The following is a 15,155-nucleotide window of genomic DNA, read 5'->3' on the forward strand; positions in this document are numbered from 1 at the left end:
ACTAACTCCAGTTCAGCAGTTCTCACATTTGAGTGTGCCTCTCGGTCACCTAGAACACTTGGCCAAGTGCAGATTGCTGGGCCCTACCCCCACGAGAAGGATGGGGCTCAGGGATTTGCATTTCTGGTACGCTGGCAGGTTATGCTGCTGCTGCCCCAGCCACACAGGTAGAGAGCTGCCGCTCCAGTTAATGCTGCCTACCCAGAAGCTAAAAGGCTTAGTGGAATCCGAACCTGTGGGATGTGTAATGTCCTTTCCTGCCTCACCTGGGTTCAGGAGCTCGTATTTGAGTAATTGGTTATTGGAAGGTTGGGGAGAAGGCACCTGCAAAGCTTCCTTTTGATCCCTGACTGCCCGCACCTGCAAGGCTTCCTTTGGCCGAGTGCTCCCAAGGGAAAGAAAGGGAGAAGCAAGTGACAGCATTTCACAATACATCTCTGTTACAGAGAACAGGGCTTGGGGAAGAGGAGTCAGGATAACACAACTATTGCCAGCAGCATAGACTTTACTCCAGACGACTTGAAATGCTGCTCATCTGTAGCACAGATACAGGCATTTACAGGCTAACAAGGTCTGAAAGTGGTCATGCTCTTTTCTTTTGAGACGATGAAATGATGAGCCAGGACTGTGAGTGCTGGGATGGGGGAAGCACTGGTCTGACTGGCCAGGGCACCGTGACTCAAGGCTCACCCCAGTTTAGCAGACTGCCTGAGGCTGTCTCAGCATTGTGCTCATTGGAGCCCTGGGGTTCTGAGAGAAGTCCTAAGAAATTTTGGGTTCTAATAGCCATGCTCTAGTGTTACCACATATACATAAAGTCATAGACATTACACACACGCTATATAAAGGTTATGATGCATTTTACTTTTTGAGAATTTTTTATTTTGGTGAAACGCTAAAAACTTTTTTCAACAAAAGCTATTTCAATACATTAATTGAGCATCTACTATGCTTGGCACAAAGACAGCAAGACAGGGTCCCTACTTATAAGATTTGGCTGTGTCCCCAACCAAATCTCGTATTGAATTGTAGCTCCCGTAATTTCCACGTGTTGTGGGAGGGTTTGGTGGGAGATAATTGAATCATGGGGGCAGTTCTCCCCATACTGTTCTCATGGTAGTGAATAAGTCTCACGAGATCTGATGGTTTTATAAGGGGTTTCCCCTTTCCTTTGGCTCTCATTCTCTTTTGTCTGCCGACGTGGCCGTGTGAGATGTGCCTTTCACCTTCCACCGTGATTGTGAGACCTCCCCAGCCACGTGGAACTGTGAGTCTGTTAAACCTCTTTTTCTTCATAAGTTACCCAGTCTTGGGTATGTCTTTATCAGCAGCATGAGAACAGACTAATACACTTACCCTCAAGGAGCTTCCAGTCTGGTCAAGAAGGCTACTACCCAGATTAACAGAGGGCAACTAAGTTTCTATTTCAACTTCGATAAAGTACATTCATGATGCAATTTATGAAGGTGATTAAGAGGAGGGTGGGATTAAGACCTCTAGAGGACATCCGGAGGATATCTGATGATAAAATATATCCTTGAACCCTGCTGTTTTTATTTCCCCTAAACTCAAATTGGCAAGAATCAGGATTCTTGCTGCTTTTAAAGATTCAAAGAGGAGCTTGTGAAAGGCACAGTGTATTAGGTCATTTTGCATTGCTATAAAGAAATACCTGAGGTTGGCCAGGTGCGGTGGCTCATGCCTGTAATCCCAGCACTTTGGGAGGCCGAGGCGGGCGGATCACGAGGTCGGGAGGTAGAGACCATCCTGGCTAACATGGTGAAACCCCGTCTCTACTAAAAATACAAAAAATTAGCTGGGCGTGGTGGTGGGCGCCTATAATCCCAGCTACTTGGGAGGCTGAGGCAGGAGAATGGCGTGAACCCGGGAGGCGGAGCTTGCAGTGAGCCGAGATGGCGCCACTGCACTCCAGCCTGGGCGACAGAGTGAGACTCTATCTCAAAAAGAAATACCTGAGGCCGAGCAGGCGGATCACTTGAAGCCAGGAGTTTGAGACCAGCCTGGCCAACATGGTGAAACCCCATCTCTACCAAAAACACAAAAATTAGCCAGGCATGGTGGTGTGTGCCTGTAGTCCCAGCTACTCAAGAGGCTGAGGCAGGAGAATCGCTTGAACCAGGGAGGCAGAGGTTGCAGTGAGCCGAGATCGCACCACTGCACTCCAGCCTGGGGGACAGAGTGAGACTCTGTCTCACACACACACACACAAATTAGCTGCTCATGATGGTGCACACCTATAATCCCAGCTACTCAGGAGGCTGAGGCAGGAGGATTGCTTGAACACAGGAGGTGGAGGTTGCAGTGAGCTGAGATCTCACCACTGCACTCCAGCCTGGGCAACAGAGTAAGACTCTGTCTCAAAAACAAAACAAAACAAAAAACAACCTGAGCCTGGGTAGTTGATAAAGAAAAGAGGTTTAATTAGCTCACAGTTCTGCAGGCTGTACAAGCATAACACCAGCGTCTGCTGGGCTTCTGGGGAGGCCTTCAGGAGGTTTTACTTTTGGCAAAAGGGTGCAGGCACACCACATGCCTAGAGCAGGAGCAAAAGAGAGAGGAGTGTGGGGAGGTGCCACATACTTTTTTTTTTTTTTTGAGAGGAAGTCTCACTCTGTTGCCCAGGCTGGAGTGCAGTGGCGTCATCTCAGCTCACTGCAAGCTCCGCCTCCCGGGTTCATGCCATTCTCCTGCCTCAGCCTCCCGAGTAGCTGGGACTACAGGCGCCCGCCACCATGCCCGGCTAATTTTTTGTATTTTTAGTAGAGACGGGGTTTCACCGTGTTAGCCAGGATGGTCTCGATCTCCTGACCTCGTGATCCACCCGCCTCAGCCTCCCAAAGTGCTGGGATTACAGGCGTGAGCCACCGCACCCAGCCAGTGCCACATACTTTTAAACAACTAGATCTGGAAAGAACTCACTATCCCGAGACCAGCACCAATCCATGCAGGATCCATCCCCATGACCCAAACACCTCCACCAGGCCCCACCTCCAACACTGGAGATTACAATTCCACATGAGATTTGGGCAGGGACAAATACAAGCAGTGATAGGTACGTCCACATACAGGTCATGAGGGCTACCTGGAGGAGGCAACAGCTGAAGTGAAGGCCTTGCTGTGAAGCCATGGGGGCTTTTTATGAGGAAGGCTCTATGCAACGGTGAGGATGGAAATGGGGTTTGATGGTTAGAAAGTGGGAGAGAAGGCCAGGTGCAGTGGCTCACACCTGTATTCCCAGCACTTTGGGAGGCCGAGATGGGTGGATCACCTGAGGTCAGGAGTTCAAGACCAGCCTGGCCAACGTGGTGAAACCCCGTCTCTACTAAAAATAAAAAAAATTAGCCGGGCATGCTGGTGCACACCTGTAATCCCAGCTACTTGGGAGGCTGAGGCAGAAGAATCGCTTGTACCTGGGAGGTAAATGTTGCAGTGAGCCAAGATCGCGCCATTGCACTCCAGCCTGGGCAACAGGGTGAGACTCCATCTCAAAAAAAAAAAAAAAAAAAAAGTGGAAGAGAAGGGAATGGTGACTGCAGGAATAGAAAAAATGTCCACTGAGGAGGAAGGAGGACTTGGCAGTCACATGTGGATGGGGAAGACATGTTTTAGGATGGAATTTTCCATTACAAATCTGATGATAGAATCCAAAGAGGCAGTGACAAGTGTCAGCGAGGGTGGGAAAAATTGCAACCCTCATGCGTTGCTGGTGGGGATATAAAATGGAGCCACTGTGAAAGACAGTTTGGCAGCCACTCAGAACGTAAGTAGAGTTACCATACGGCCCAGCAATTCCACTCCCAAGTACACGCCCGGAGAACTGAACACACGGTCACACAACATCTTGTACATAAGCCAAGTACAGCGGTGCTCGCCTGTAGTCCCAGTTACTCAGGAGGCTGAGGCCAGAGGGTATCTTGAGCCCAGGAGCTCAAGGCCAGCCTGGGTAACACAGCAAGACCCTGTCTCAAAGATACCAAAAAACAAAACAAAACTTACATACAAATGTTTATTACAGCATTCTTCATAATAGCCAAAAAGTGAAAACAACCCAAATGTCCATCAACAACAGATAAAATGGGGTCTATCCATACAATGGAATATTATTTAAACATAAAAAGGAATGAAATAGTGACATGTGCTACACTCCATGGATGAACCTTGAAAACACCGTGCTAAGTGAAAGAAGCCAGATACAAAGGCCACCTATTGTGTGATTCCATTTAGATGAAATACTCACACAGGTAAAGCCCTAGAGACAGAAAGTGGATTAGTGAGTGCCAGGGGGAAATGAGAAGTAGTGGCTGCTAATGGGTCTTTAACCTTTGGGTCCTTTTTCGCGTGGTAAAAATGTTCTGGAATTCAATAGTAGTGATGGTTGCATAACCTTGTGACTATACTAGAAACCACTAAGCTGTACATTTGAAAGAGTGAATTTGATGGTATGTGAATCATGTCTCAAGCTGATGGTAGCTAGAAAAGGTCCAACAAGACTGAGAGATAAAGAGGAGGCAAGTCCCAGATACCAGAGCACGTGGCCCCAACAGAGACGAGGCCACAGAAGAGGGAACAGGGCCCGGTCAGACCTCTGCAGCTAGATCCTGGAACAGAGAAACTTGGGAGCTGTGGCAGGAGGGACCACAGACCCGAGGTGTCTGCAGACCCGAGGGAGGACTGACAACGTTCCTGCCAGGGCTGAACTCATCTTAAAAGAAAAAAAAAAAAAAAAAGGCTGGGCACAGTGGCTCACACCTGTAATTTCAGCACTTTGGGGGACTGAGTTGGGCGGATCACTTGAGATCAGGAGTTTGAGTCCAGCCTAGCCAACATGGTGAAACCCCGTCTCTACTGAAAATACAAAAATGATCCAAGTGTGGTGGTGGGCGTCTGTAATTCTAACTGCTTGGGAGGCTGAGACAGGAGAATTGCTTGAACCCGGAAGGTAGAGGTTGAGGTGAGCCGGGATCATGCCACTGCACTTCAGCCTGGGCGACCGAGTGAGACTCTGTCTCAAAAAAAAAGGACTACAATAAATTCCATTTCTAACAACTTTTTTTTGAGTCAAGGTCTCACTCTGTCACCCAGTAGGAATGCAGTGGTATGATCGTGGCTCACTGTAGTCTTGACCTCCCAGGCTCAAGCAGACTTCCCACTTCAGCCTCTGAGTAGCTGAGACTACAGGCATGTACCACCAAGCCTGGCTAATTTTGTTTATTATTATTTTTTTTAGCGAGACAAGCTCTCACTAGGATGCCCAGGCTGATCTTGAACTCCTGGGCTTGAGTGATCCTCCTGCCTCAGGCTCCCAAAATGCTGGGATTATAGGCATGAGCTACCACACCCAGGCCTCCAACAACTTCTTATATTTTGTTTTATTCTTTTAGTTTATCCCTTATTTATTTAATTCATTAGTTACATTATAAAGCCAATCTAACTTTTTAAAATGTGCCATTTTACCCTGGAATACATCAGTATCCTTGATTATTATTATTTTTTGAGACAGTGTCTCGCTCTGTCACCCAGGCTGCAGTCCAGGGGCATGATCTCAGCTCACCGCAACCTCTGCCTCCCGGGTTCAAGTGATTCTCCTGCCTCAGCCTCCCGAGTAGCTGGGATCACAGGCACATGCCACCATGCCTGGCTAATTTTTTGTATTTTTAGCAGAGACGGGGTTTCACCATGTTGGCCAGGATGGTCTTGATCTCCTGACCTCATGATCCGCCCACCTTGGCCTCCCAAAGTGCTAGGATTACAGGTGTGAGCCACCGCACCTGGCCTCTTTGATATTTTAAACAGGTAGCTTTGCACTCTAACTCCAGGCATGTTCCCGCTGTGATTTGTGTTACTCCGTGGCTGTCTGTCAAGGGCCCACCTTGCTGGGAGAGATGTGGTTTCCACTCTTGCTACACCCTTCTCCTCTCCCGAATACCCTCCAGCGACCTCTGTTTTGACAAGTCTGGCATGGCCCTGTCTCCCACCTCCATTCTGCTCCCATTCTGTCCTCTCCTTTTGTTCTTTTCTTGTTTTCCTTGTTTGCCGTATTTCCTGAATACAAAATCACCAGGGCTTCAGTGGCTTCATGGTAAATCCCTCTGCAGGTCTCAACTCCAACGTCTCTTCCTCAGCAACATCTTCTCATGGTCAGGCCCACTGTCTTAGTCGCTTCCCGCTGCTATGACATAATACCTGTGCCTGGATAACTGATGAAAACAGAAATTTACTTCTCATAGTTCTGGCAGCTGTGAAGCCCAAGGTCAAGGTGCCAGCAGATTCAGTATCTGGTGAGGGCTGCTCTCTGCTTTCAAGATGTCACCTTATTGCTGCATTCTTTGGAGTGGAGAAATGCTATGTCTTCATATGGAGGAAGGTAGAAGGGCAAGTGGCCAAATGCTACATGAAGCCTATTTTTTTTTTTTTTTTTTTTTTTTTGAGACAGAGTCACTCTGTGCCCAGGCTGGAGTGCAGTGGTGTGAAACCGGCTCATTGCAACCTCCACCTCCCAGGTTTATGAAATTCTCTGCCTCAGCCTCCCGAATAGCTGGTATTACAGGTGCATGCCACCATGCCCACTAATTTTTTTGTATTTTTAGTAGAGACGAGGTTTCAGCATCTTGGCCAAGCTGGTCTTGAACTCCTGACCTCGTGATTCACCCGCCTTGTCCTCCCAAAGTGCTGGGATTACAGGTGTGAGCCACCATGCCCAGCCACATGAAGCCTCTTTTATAAGGACCTTAATCCATCCCGTGGGAGGAACCCTCAAGTTCTAATCACCTCTTAAAGGTCCCACATCTTAATACTATCACACTGAAAATGCCAGGTTTTTGGAGGGGACACATTCAAACCATAGCACCTGCCTTCCCCAAACCACCCCATATCCCTTGGTATCTGTGCTTCTATTCCTTCACTTCACCAAAACTTTTCTCAAGTCACCAGTGACTTCCTGGTTTTCGGTCCAGTGGGCTTTTCTCCATCCTTTTAATTCTTTGCTTTATCCTTCAACTTATGTGCTCTCAGCACCTCCCATCTGGCAGGTGCTGGGCTGAGGGTTAGAAGAGAGAGACGGCTCTGGTCCCTGGCCACTTATCCAGCCTGTTGCTTCCCCTCCTCTTTCTCTTCACGGGGAAATTGGAGGCTCTCAGGACTGAATAGGTCCCCTGCACTCTGCCTGCTTCCACCCTCACACGGTCTCCAGGAAGACTCTGTCTTTGAACTGACTTCCACTTGGCTTTGGAATCCTTTCTCCCTCATTTCAGGATGTAGAGCCTACTTCCCTGATTAGCCCTTTAAACATATACACAGGGGCTGGGGCACAGTGGCTCTCACCTGTAATCCCAGTACTTTGGGAGGCCAAGGCGGGCAGATCACCCGAGGTCAGGGGTTCGAGACCAGCCTGACCAACATGGTAAAACACTGTCTCTACTAAAAATATAAAAATTAGCTGGGCGTGGTGGTGCATACCTGTAATCCCAGCTACTTGGGAGGCTGAGGCAGGAGAATCGCTTGAATGCAGGAGGCGGAGGTTGCAATGAGCTGAGACTGCTCCACGGCACTCCAGCCTGAACAACAGACTGAGACTCTATCTCAAGGAAAAAAAAAAAAAAAAAAAAAAGGCCAGGCATGGTGGCTCACACCTGTAATCCCAGCACTTTGGGAGGCCGAGGCAGGCGGATCGCGAGGTCAGGAGTTCAAGACCAGCCTGGCCAACATGGTGAAACCCTGTCTTTACTAAAAATATAAAAATTAGCCAGGTGTGGTGGCACACGCCTGCAATCCTAGCTACTCAGGAGGCTGAGGCAGGAGAATCGCTTGAACTTAGAAGGCAGAGGTTGCAGTGAGCTGAGATCACACTACTGCACTCCAGCCTGGGTGACAGAGCAAGACTCCATCTCAGGAAAAAAAAAAAAAAAAAAAAAAAAAAAGTACACAGGGAACACTTGGGAAAAACAAGAGCCACAAATAAGACAATTAGAATCACCCCAAGTCCTGCCCATCTACAGCTAAGTTCTGTCAGCCATTTGTCACATTTGGTATATACTCAGGCTGTTTTCTGCATGCTGGTATGAGTGTATCTCCATGTACACGAGGGTACACATTTTTATTCTAGGGCAAGTCTGTCTTCTGCATTTTCAAGCTCTTCCTCCCTGCCAGCTCCTTCCTCATAGCCTGGAAAAGAGAGACTTTTTTCCCCAATTTTTAATGCAAGAATCTGGGGCTCATTGAAGGTAGGAGTGAGTTAGGAGTGAGGGTGGTCCAAAGACCTGTGGACCAGTAAGAATTGCACATTCATTAAATGAGTGTTTATCAAGGGCCTGTGTGTGCCAGGCACTGGGCGACAGACATGAGGCCAAGAGACATATGGTCCTGTCCTCCTGGGGCTCCAGTCTACGCGGAGCTAAAGGTGAGTAGGTATCAGTTGGTGCTGCTTGCTGTACCAGCACTGTCCAGGAGAATCATCTCTGATAATGGAGATGTTCTGTGTTGCACTGTCCATCACAGCCTCGAACTGCATGGGGCTGCTGAGCATGACATGTGGTCAGTGTGACTGAAGATCTGAATGTCTCATATGGTTTCATTGTAATTCATTCAAATTTAAGTAGCCCCATGTGGCTAGTGGCTATTGTATCAGACAGCGCAGAGCTACCTGTGGAAATGCTCTGACATAGTTGGGGAGGGGGAGAGAGGCAGGAAGATGTTACTGAGGAAGCGATGTTGGAGTTGAGAGCTAGAGAGGGATTTACCATGAAGCCAGCAAAGCCGTGGCCGTTTTGTATTCATGCTGTTGTGTTCTTTTTCTTAAAGAAAGTCCCCAAGCTCTAGGCCCCACAAAACCTGGCTCTGCCCCGGACTAAGTTAGACACGGCCAGAGCACGTGCAAAGGCAGGAAGAAGGGAGCGTGGCAGAGCGAAGGGACTGAACAGAGCAGTGACCGGGGGAGGGGGCGACAAGAACCTTGTGGAATCCTAGCGGACCCCTTCAGGCCAGCCTGGTGGCTCCAGGATCCCAACCGGCGCCAAGGACCGCAGCAGCAGCGTGGTGACTCCTCGCTCCTGAGCTGCTGTAGTGAGAGGACAGACTCCGCGAGCAGCGGCTGCCTGGTCCTCTTGGCTCTGCACCGCTTTCTCCGCCTGTGGGTTCTGCCGTCTGTTGGTTTCAGCGTCTCCACCACCGCAGCTTGTTGTGATCCTCCGGGATCCCCTGTGAGTCCTGCTCTACTTTCTGGTCTCTGTCTTTGCTTGCGCGGAGCTCCAGCTTCCTCTCCTAAATGCCTTATTCTCAGGGTTTGACAGGAGCAAGAGTCTGATTGACCACCCTTGTCTTTCGGGGCCAGGTTGTGTTGTGGCAGCCACTGAATGAGCTGTGGGGGTCCGGGGCTTCCCACCCCCATCAGCTATGCCTGAGGGTGGCAACGGTCAGGAGCTGCAAAATACCCACCCAGGAATCTGCCTTGGGGTTGGGGCATGGAGACCACAGGCTGCATGAGGGTTTGCTTCTGTCTCTTTGTCTGTCCCTCAGGCTGAAGTCCATTCCTTTAGAGTCAAGATCCTGGGAAGAACTTGCTTACTCTTCGGTCTTTTTCCTTTACTTCCTCACCTTTGTGTCATACATTTTTTCCTCTCACTTTTTTTTGGTTGCCACCTTTGTATTTTATTTATTTATTTTGAGACAGAGTCTTGCTTTGTCGCCCAGGCTGGAGTGCAGTGGCGCAATCTCAGCTCACTGCAACCTCAGCCTCCCGGGTTCAAGTGATTCCCCCACCTTAGCCTCCTGAGTAGCTGGGGCTATAAGGGCACGCCACTACACTTGGCTGATTTTTGTATTTTTAGTAAAGATGGGGTTTCACCATGTTGGCCAGGCTGGTCTGAAGTCCTGACTTCGAGTGGAAGTCAGTGGGTGATCTGCCCACCTTGGCCTCCCAAAGTGCTGGGATTACAGGTGTGTGCCACCGTGCCCGGCCCCAGCTTTGTGTTTTAAAAAATTAAAAATTGGCCAAGTCCAGTGGCACATGCCTTGTAGTCCCAGCTATTCGGGAGGCTGAGGCAGGAGAATCACTTGAACCCAGGAGGCAGAGGTTGCATGAGCCGAGATCGCACCACTGCACTCCAGCCTGGGCGACAGAGAGACTCTGTCTCAAAAAAATAAAATAAAATAAAAAATTAAAAATCTGCAGAAAGGTTGAAAGAAAGTACAGTGAACACCCAGACTTTTCACATAGATGAAGGCTCTCAACCCCAGCACCCTGGATAGTTTGGGCTGGATACTTCTTTGTGCTGGGGGAGTCTGGTGAATTATAGGATGTTTAGCAGCTTCCTCGCTGAGGACGCTATAGCCTCTCGCTGCTAGCACCCCCTTGGCTATGACAACCAAACAGACATTGCCAGATGTCCCCTCCAGGCAAAATTGCCCCCAGTTGAGAGCCATTGATCTGGCTTTATGAATTAACATTTTGTCACATTAATTTATACACACTCTTCATATACATATATAATATGCAGATATCATACAAATGCATATATGTATATATACACATAAAACATTTATATCAAGAAATTTGCATCCATACAGTATTATTTAATGTATACTCTGTATTCACTATTCACTTTTTCCTAATTATCCCAATAATGTTTTTAATGGATTTTTTGATCAATGATCCAGATGATCCAGTCAAGGATCATATTGCATTTAGCTGTTATGTCTCTTTAGTATCTGGTCATCTGAAACAGTTCCCTCCTTTTTGTCGGGGGAGGAGTCTTTTATGTCATTGACCTTTTTTTTTTTTTTTTTTTTTTTTGGCTCCCTCTGTTGCCCAGGCTGGAGCAGTGATGCAATCATGGCTCACTGCAGCCTCAACCTCCTGGGCAGAAGCCATCCTCCCGTTTCAGCTGTGACCGCAGGCATGTGCCACCACACCCAGCTAATTTTTTTGTATTTTTTGTAGAGATGGGGTTTCACTATGTTGGCCAGGCTGGTCTCAAACTCCTGAGTTCAAGTGATCCTCCCACCTGGGCTTCCCAAAATGCTGAGATTACAAGCATGGGCCTCCATGCCCTGCCAACATTGACCTTTCTGAGAAGTCTTGGCCCGGTTGTTTTGTGGAATGTTCCTCTGCCTTTTTTTTTTTTTTTTTTTTTTTTGAGACAGAGTCTCACTGTGTTGCCAGGCTGGAGTGCAGTGGCACCATCTCAGCTCACTGCAACCTCCACCTCCCGGGTTCAAGTGATTCTCCTGCCTCAGCCTCCCAAGTAGCTGGGACTACAGGTGCCCGCCACCACGCCCAGCTAATTTTTGTATTTTTAGTTGAGACGAGGTTTCACCATGTTGGCCAGGTTGGTCTCCATCTCTTGATCTCGTGATCTGCCTGTCTCAGCCTCCCAAAGTGCTGGGATTACAGATGTGAGCCACTGCACCCGGCTGCTCCTCTGCCTTTTCAACCCATTGCATTTGGACATCTGCCCCTACTGCTCCAGTGGAGCAGCTTCATAGCTGCCTTTGTTCCATCAGTTCTAAGAGTCCATGGCTTTTAAGCCATTCCATCACTTTATGTACCACTAAGAGAGAAGCAAGAAAAACACCCCACCCCACTGATGTTTTTCACCCTATTTCACCCTTCTTAGCTCCTCCCACAACTTTCACAGCAGCTCCTCCTCTTCCTTCTGCCCCTAAAGGAAGGGAGGTCATTCCTGCGGTTCCTAACTCCGTTTAACAATGAAGTGCCATCTGTGGTGTGAGACATCGAGACATCGTGTTCAAGTTTCATTCAAAGGGGGTCTTTGGATGAAATTTGGTAATTGCCAAGGCGAATCCCCTGTTTTCACTCACTCCCGTCTTGCAACTCTGTCCTCTCTTGGTTGCTTTGACGCCTTCTCTCTGACTCTCCTCCTGTCTCTGACTGTTCCTCTACATCCTTTTGCTTCTTCTCTTCCTGTGGTCTCCACTGATGTGTTGGTCTCTCTGTAGCCCCCCTACCTCGGCTGTGCTCTGTACCTCTTCCCCCCACCTTTCACTGGCCTGGGCAGATGGGACCAGGATGGGATCATGGGCTATACGACCACAGCTGGATGAATCAGAGTTTCTCTCTGGAGACATGAAGACGGCTGTGGAAAGTCAGGGAGATATCCTGCCTGATTTGGGGAGTGGGGAATTTGGGACTAGGGCTCAGAAGAAAGGTGTTGGCTCGGGGGTAGATTTAGGCACTGTCAACTGTAGGTCATGGTTGGATCCAAGAACTGGGAAGGATAGTGTAAAGATAAGAAAGGAGTTAGAGGCCAGGCACAGTGGCTCTCACCTGTAATCCCAGCACTTTGGGAGGCTGAGGCGGGAGGATTGCTTGAGCCCAGGAGTTCAAGACCAGCCTGGCCAACATGGTAAAACCCTGTCTCTACTGAAAATACAAAAATTATCCGGGTGTGGTTGTGGGCACCTGTAATCCTAGCTCCTCAGGAGGCTGAGGCACAAGAATCCCTTGAGCCCTGGAGGTGGAAGCTGCAGTGAGCCAAGATTGCACCACTGCACTTGGGCCTGGGCGACAGAGTGGGACTCCATCTCAAAATAAATAAATAAATAAGTAAATAAATAAAATAAATAAATAAATAAATTAAATAAATAATTTTTTTAAAAAAAGGAGTTAGGAACCTCAGGAATGACCTCCCTTCCTTTAGGGGCAGAAGGAAAAGGAGGAGCTGTGAAAGTTGTGGGAGGAGCTGGGAAGGGTAAGGAGCCTGGAGAGGCATTTGTGGAAGAAAAGGAGGGTCTGCAGGGCCACGCACATTGCAGAGACACCAGGGAGGATGAGGGACGGGGACAAGGACAAGGGTCCTTGTCAGGCTCTGCTGAAAAATAGGAGCTGAGAGTAAATGTGGAAGGGAGGAACCAGGGCCTTCAGCTGGTGCTAATAATATAATAATAATAATGATAATAATAATAATGATGAGGGCACAGACACATCCTGGTCTTTGAATCCTGACCTGAGCTGTGCTGAAGCGGGCATGGCCAGCACGTGCACCCTCTCTGGGCCTAGGGAGGATGCAGGGTTGTCCTGAGTGGCCATCGGAACCTAGAGATGCAGCCAGTTTGAAGCAGCGTCCCTGGAGTGGCTGCTGCTCCTGGAGACTGGGCAGAAGTGCAGGCAGAGCTACCGCTGCTGGGCTTGCGGGAATGTAGCCTGTCCTGTCGGGTGGACAGAGTGGACATGGTTTTGACTTCCCTTCATCTGGTTTCTTATCACACACAATCCCCGTTGGCCATTGGTCTTTAAAAGCAACAGTGGGGGTTGGGGAGAGGCACGCTGCTCCCCTGCCTCAACACTTCCATGACGGCCATCCCGTTGCTCTTGGGATGAGACCTGGGCCCACAAGCCCTGAGTGGCCTGGCCCTGCCCAGCCCGCACCCCGCTAGCCCTTCCTCACCCTTCTCCTGGCAGTCCAGCCACCCAAGCTCCCTTCTGCCTCTGCCCGCCACACTGGTCACCCTTCCCCCTGCCTAACTCCTGTTCATCCTCCAGCTCGGCTTTCCGTCCTCCAAGAGCAGCCCTCCCCGAGCCCTGGCAGGCAGGTCACCTGGCTACCTACACTCTTCAGTGCCCTGCATTTCCTCATACTTTTTTTTGGAGACAGGGTTTTTCCCTGTCACCCAGGCTAGAATGCAGCGGCATGATCACCACTCACTGCAGCCTTGACCTCCTGGGCTCAAGTGATCCTCCCACCTCAGCCTCCCCAGTTGCTGGGACTACAGGTGCATGCCACCACACCTGGCTAATTTTTTTTTTTTTTGTAGAGATAGGGGTCTTGCTATGTTGCCCAGTCTGGTCTCCAACTCCTGGCCTCAAGTGATCCTCCCACCTCATCCTCCCAAAGTGCTGGGATTACAAGCTTGAACCACCACGCCCAGCCTCTCCATACTTTTACAACAAAATGGTGAATTGTACAATGGGTTGTTTATGGCTCTCTTCCCTGCTAGCATGTAGCCCTCTGAGAGGAGAGCTTGTCAGCTTATTGATGACTTTCTTGTTCCCAGCTATATTGCCAGCATCTTGACACGTAAGTAAATATTTATGGAAGATTTTTATAACAAGTTATATTACAGTAACAAGTAGCCCCCAAACCTCAGCAGCTTAATGCAACCAAGGTTTATTTCTTGTATAGGCTTTGCGCCCATTGAGGGTAGATGGGGTAGGCTGCTCTCTGTCACCCTCCTCAGAAGTATAAATTGCACACAGACTCTTTTTATTTTATTTTTCTTTTTTTGAGATGGAGTCTCGCTCTGTCGCCCAGGCTGGAGTGCAGTGGCATGATCTTGGCTCTCTGCAACCTGCACCTCCCAGGTTCAAGCGATTCTCCTGCCTTAGCCTCTCGAGTAGCTGGGACTATAGGTGCCCACCACCACGCCCCGCTAATTTTTGTATTTTTAGTAGAGATGGGGTTTCACCATGTTGGCCAGGATGATCTTGATCTCTTGACCTTGTGATCCGCCTGCCTCGGCCTCCCAAAGTGCTGGGATTACAGGTGTGAGCCACTGCACCCGGCCCGCAGACTCTTAGAGTTCCCACCTGGAGGGGAACTTTAAGTGACAGGTGCCACTTCTCTTGTTTTGTTGGCCAAAGCACGTCACATAGCCGCACTTCACTTTCAGGGAGCATGGAAAAATGATGACACAACAGGCCCCAGAGGAGAACCAGAAATAGTGGCTGGACAGCACTCACTTCCTCAGACAGGTGCCACATTTGTAACGAATTTTTGTTCTTTTTTTGAAATGGAGTTTTGCTCTTGTTGCCCAGGCTGGAGTGCAGTGGCATGATCTTGGCTCACCACAACCTCCCCTCCCCAGTTCAAGTGATTCTCCTGGCTCAGCCTCCTGAGTAGCTGGGGTTACAGGTACCTCCATCATGCCCAGCTAATTTTTTTTGTGTTTTTAGTAGAGACGGGGTTTCACCATGTTAGCCAGGCTAGTCTCGAACTCCTGACCTCAAGTGATCTGCCTGCCTTGGCCTCCAAAACTGCTGGGATTATAGGCGTGAAACACCTCACCCAGCCTGTAATGAATTTTTTAAAATTCAGAAAACAATTAAAAAAAAGCACAAGGCTGAGAGACAGCTGGCATCAGGAGCTGGGTGGAAGAAGAGGTGGCATGATTGGTACCTATTC

Source organism: Pongo abelii, chromosome 6 (assembly GCF_028885655.2).
Source record: "Pongo abelii isolate AG06213 chromosome 6, NHGRI_mPonAbe1-v2.0_pri, whole genome shotgun sequence".
Taxonomy (NCBI): domain Eukaryota; kingdom Metazoa; phylum Chordata; class Mammalia; order Primates; family Hominidae; genus Pongo; species Pongo abelii.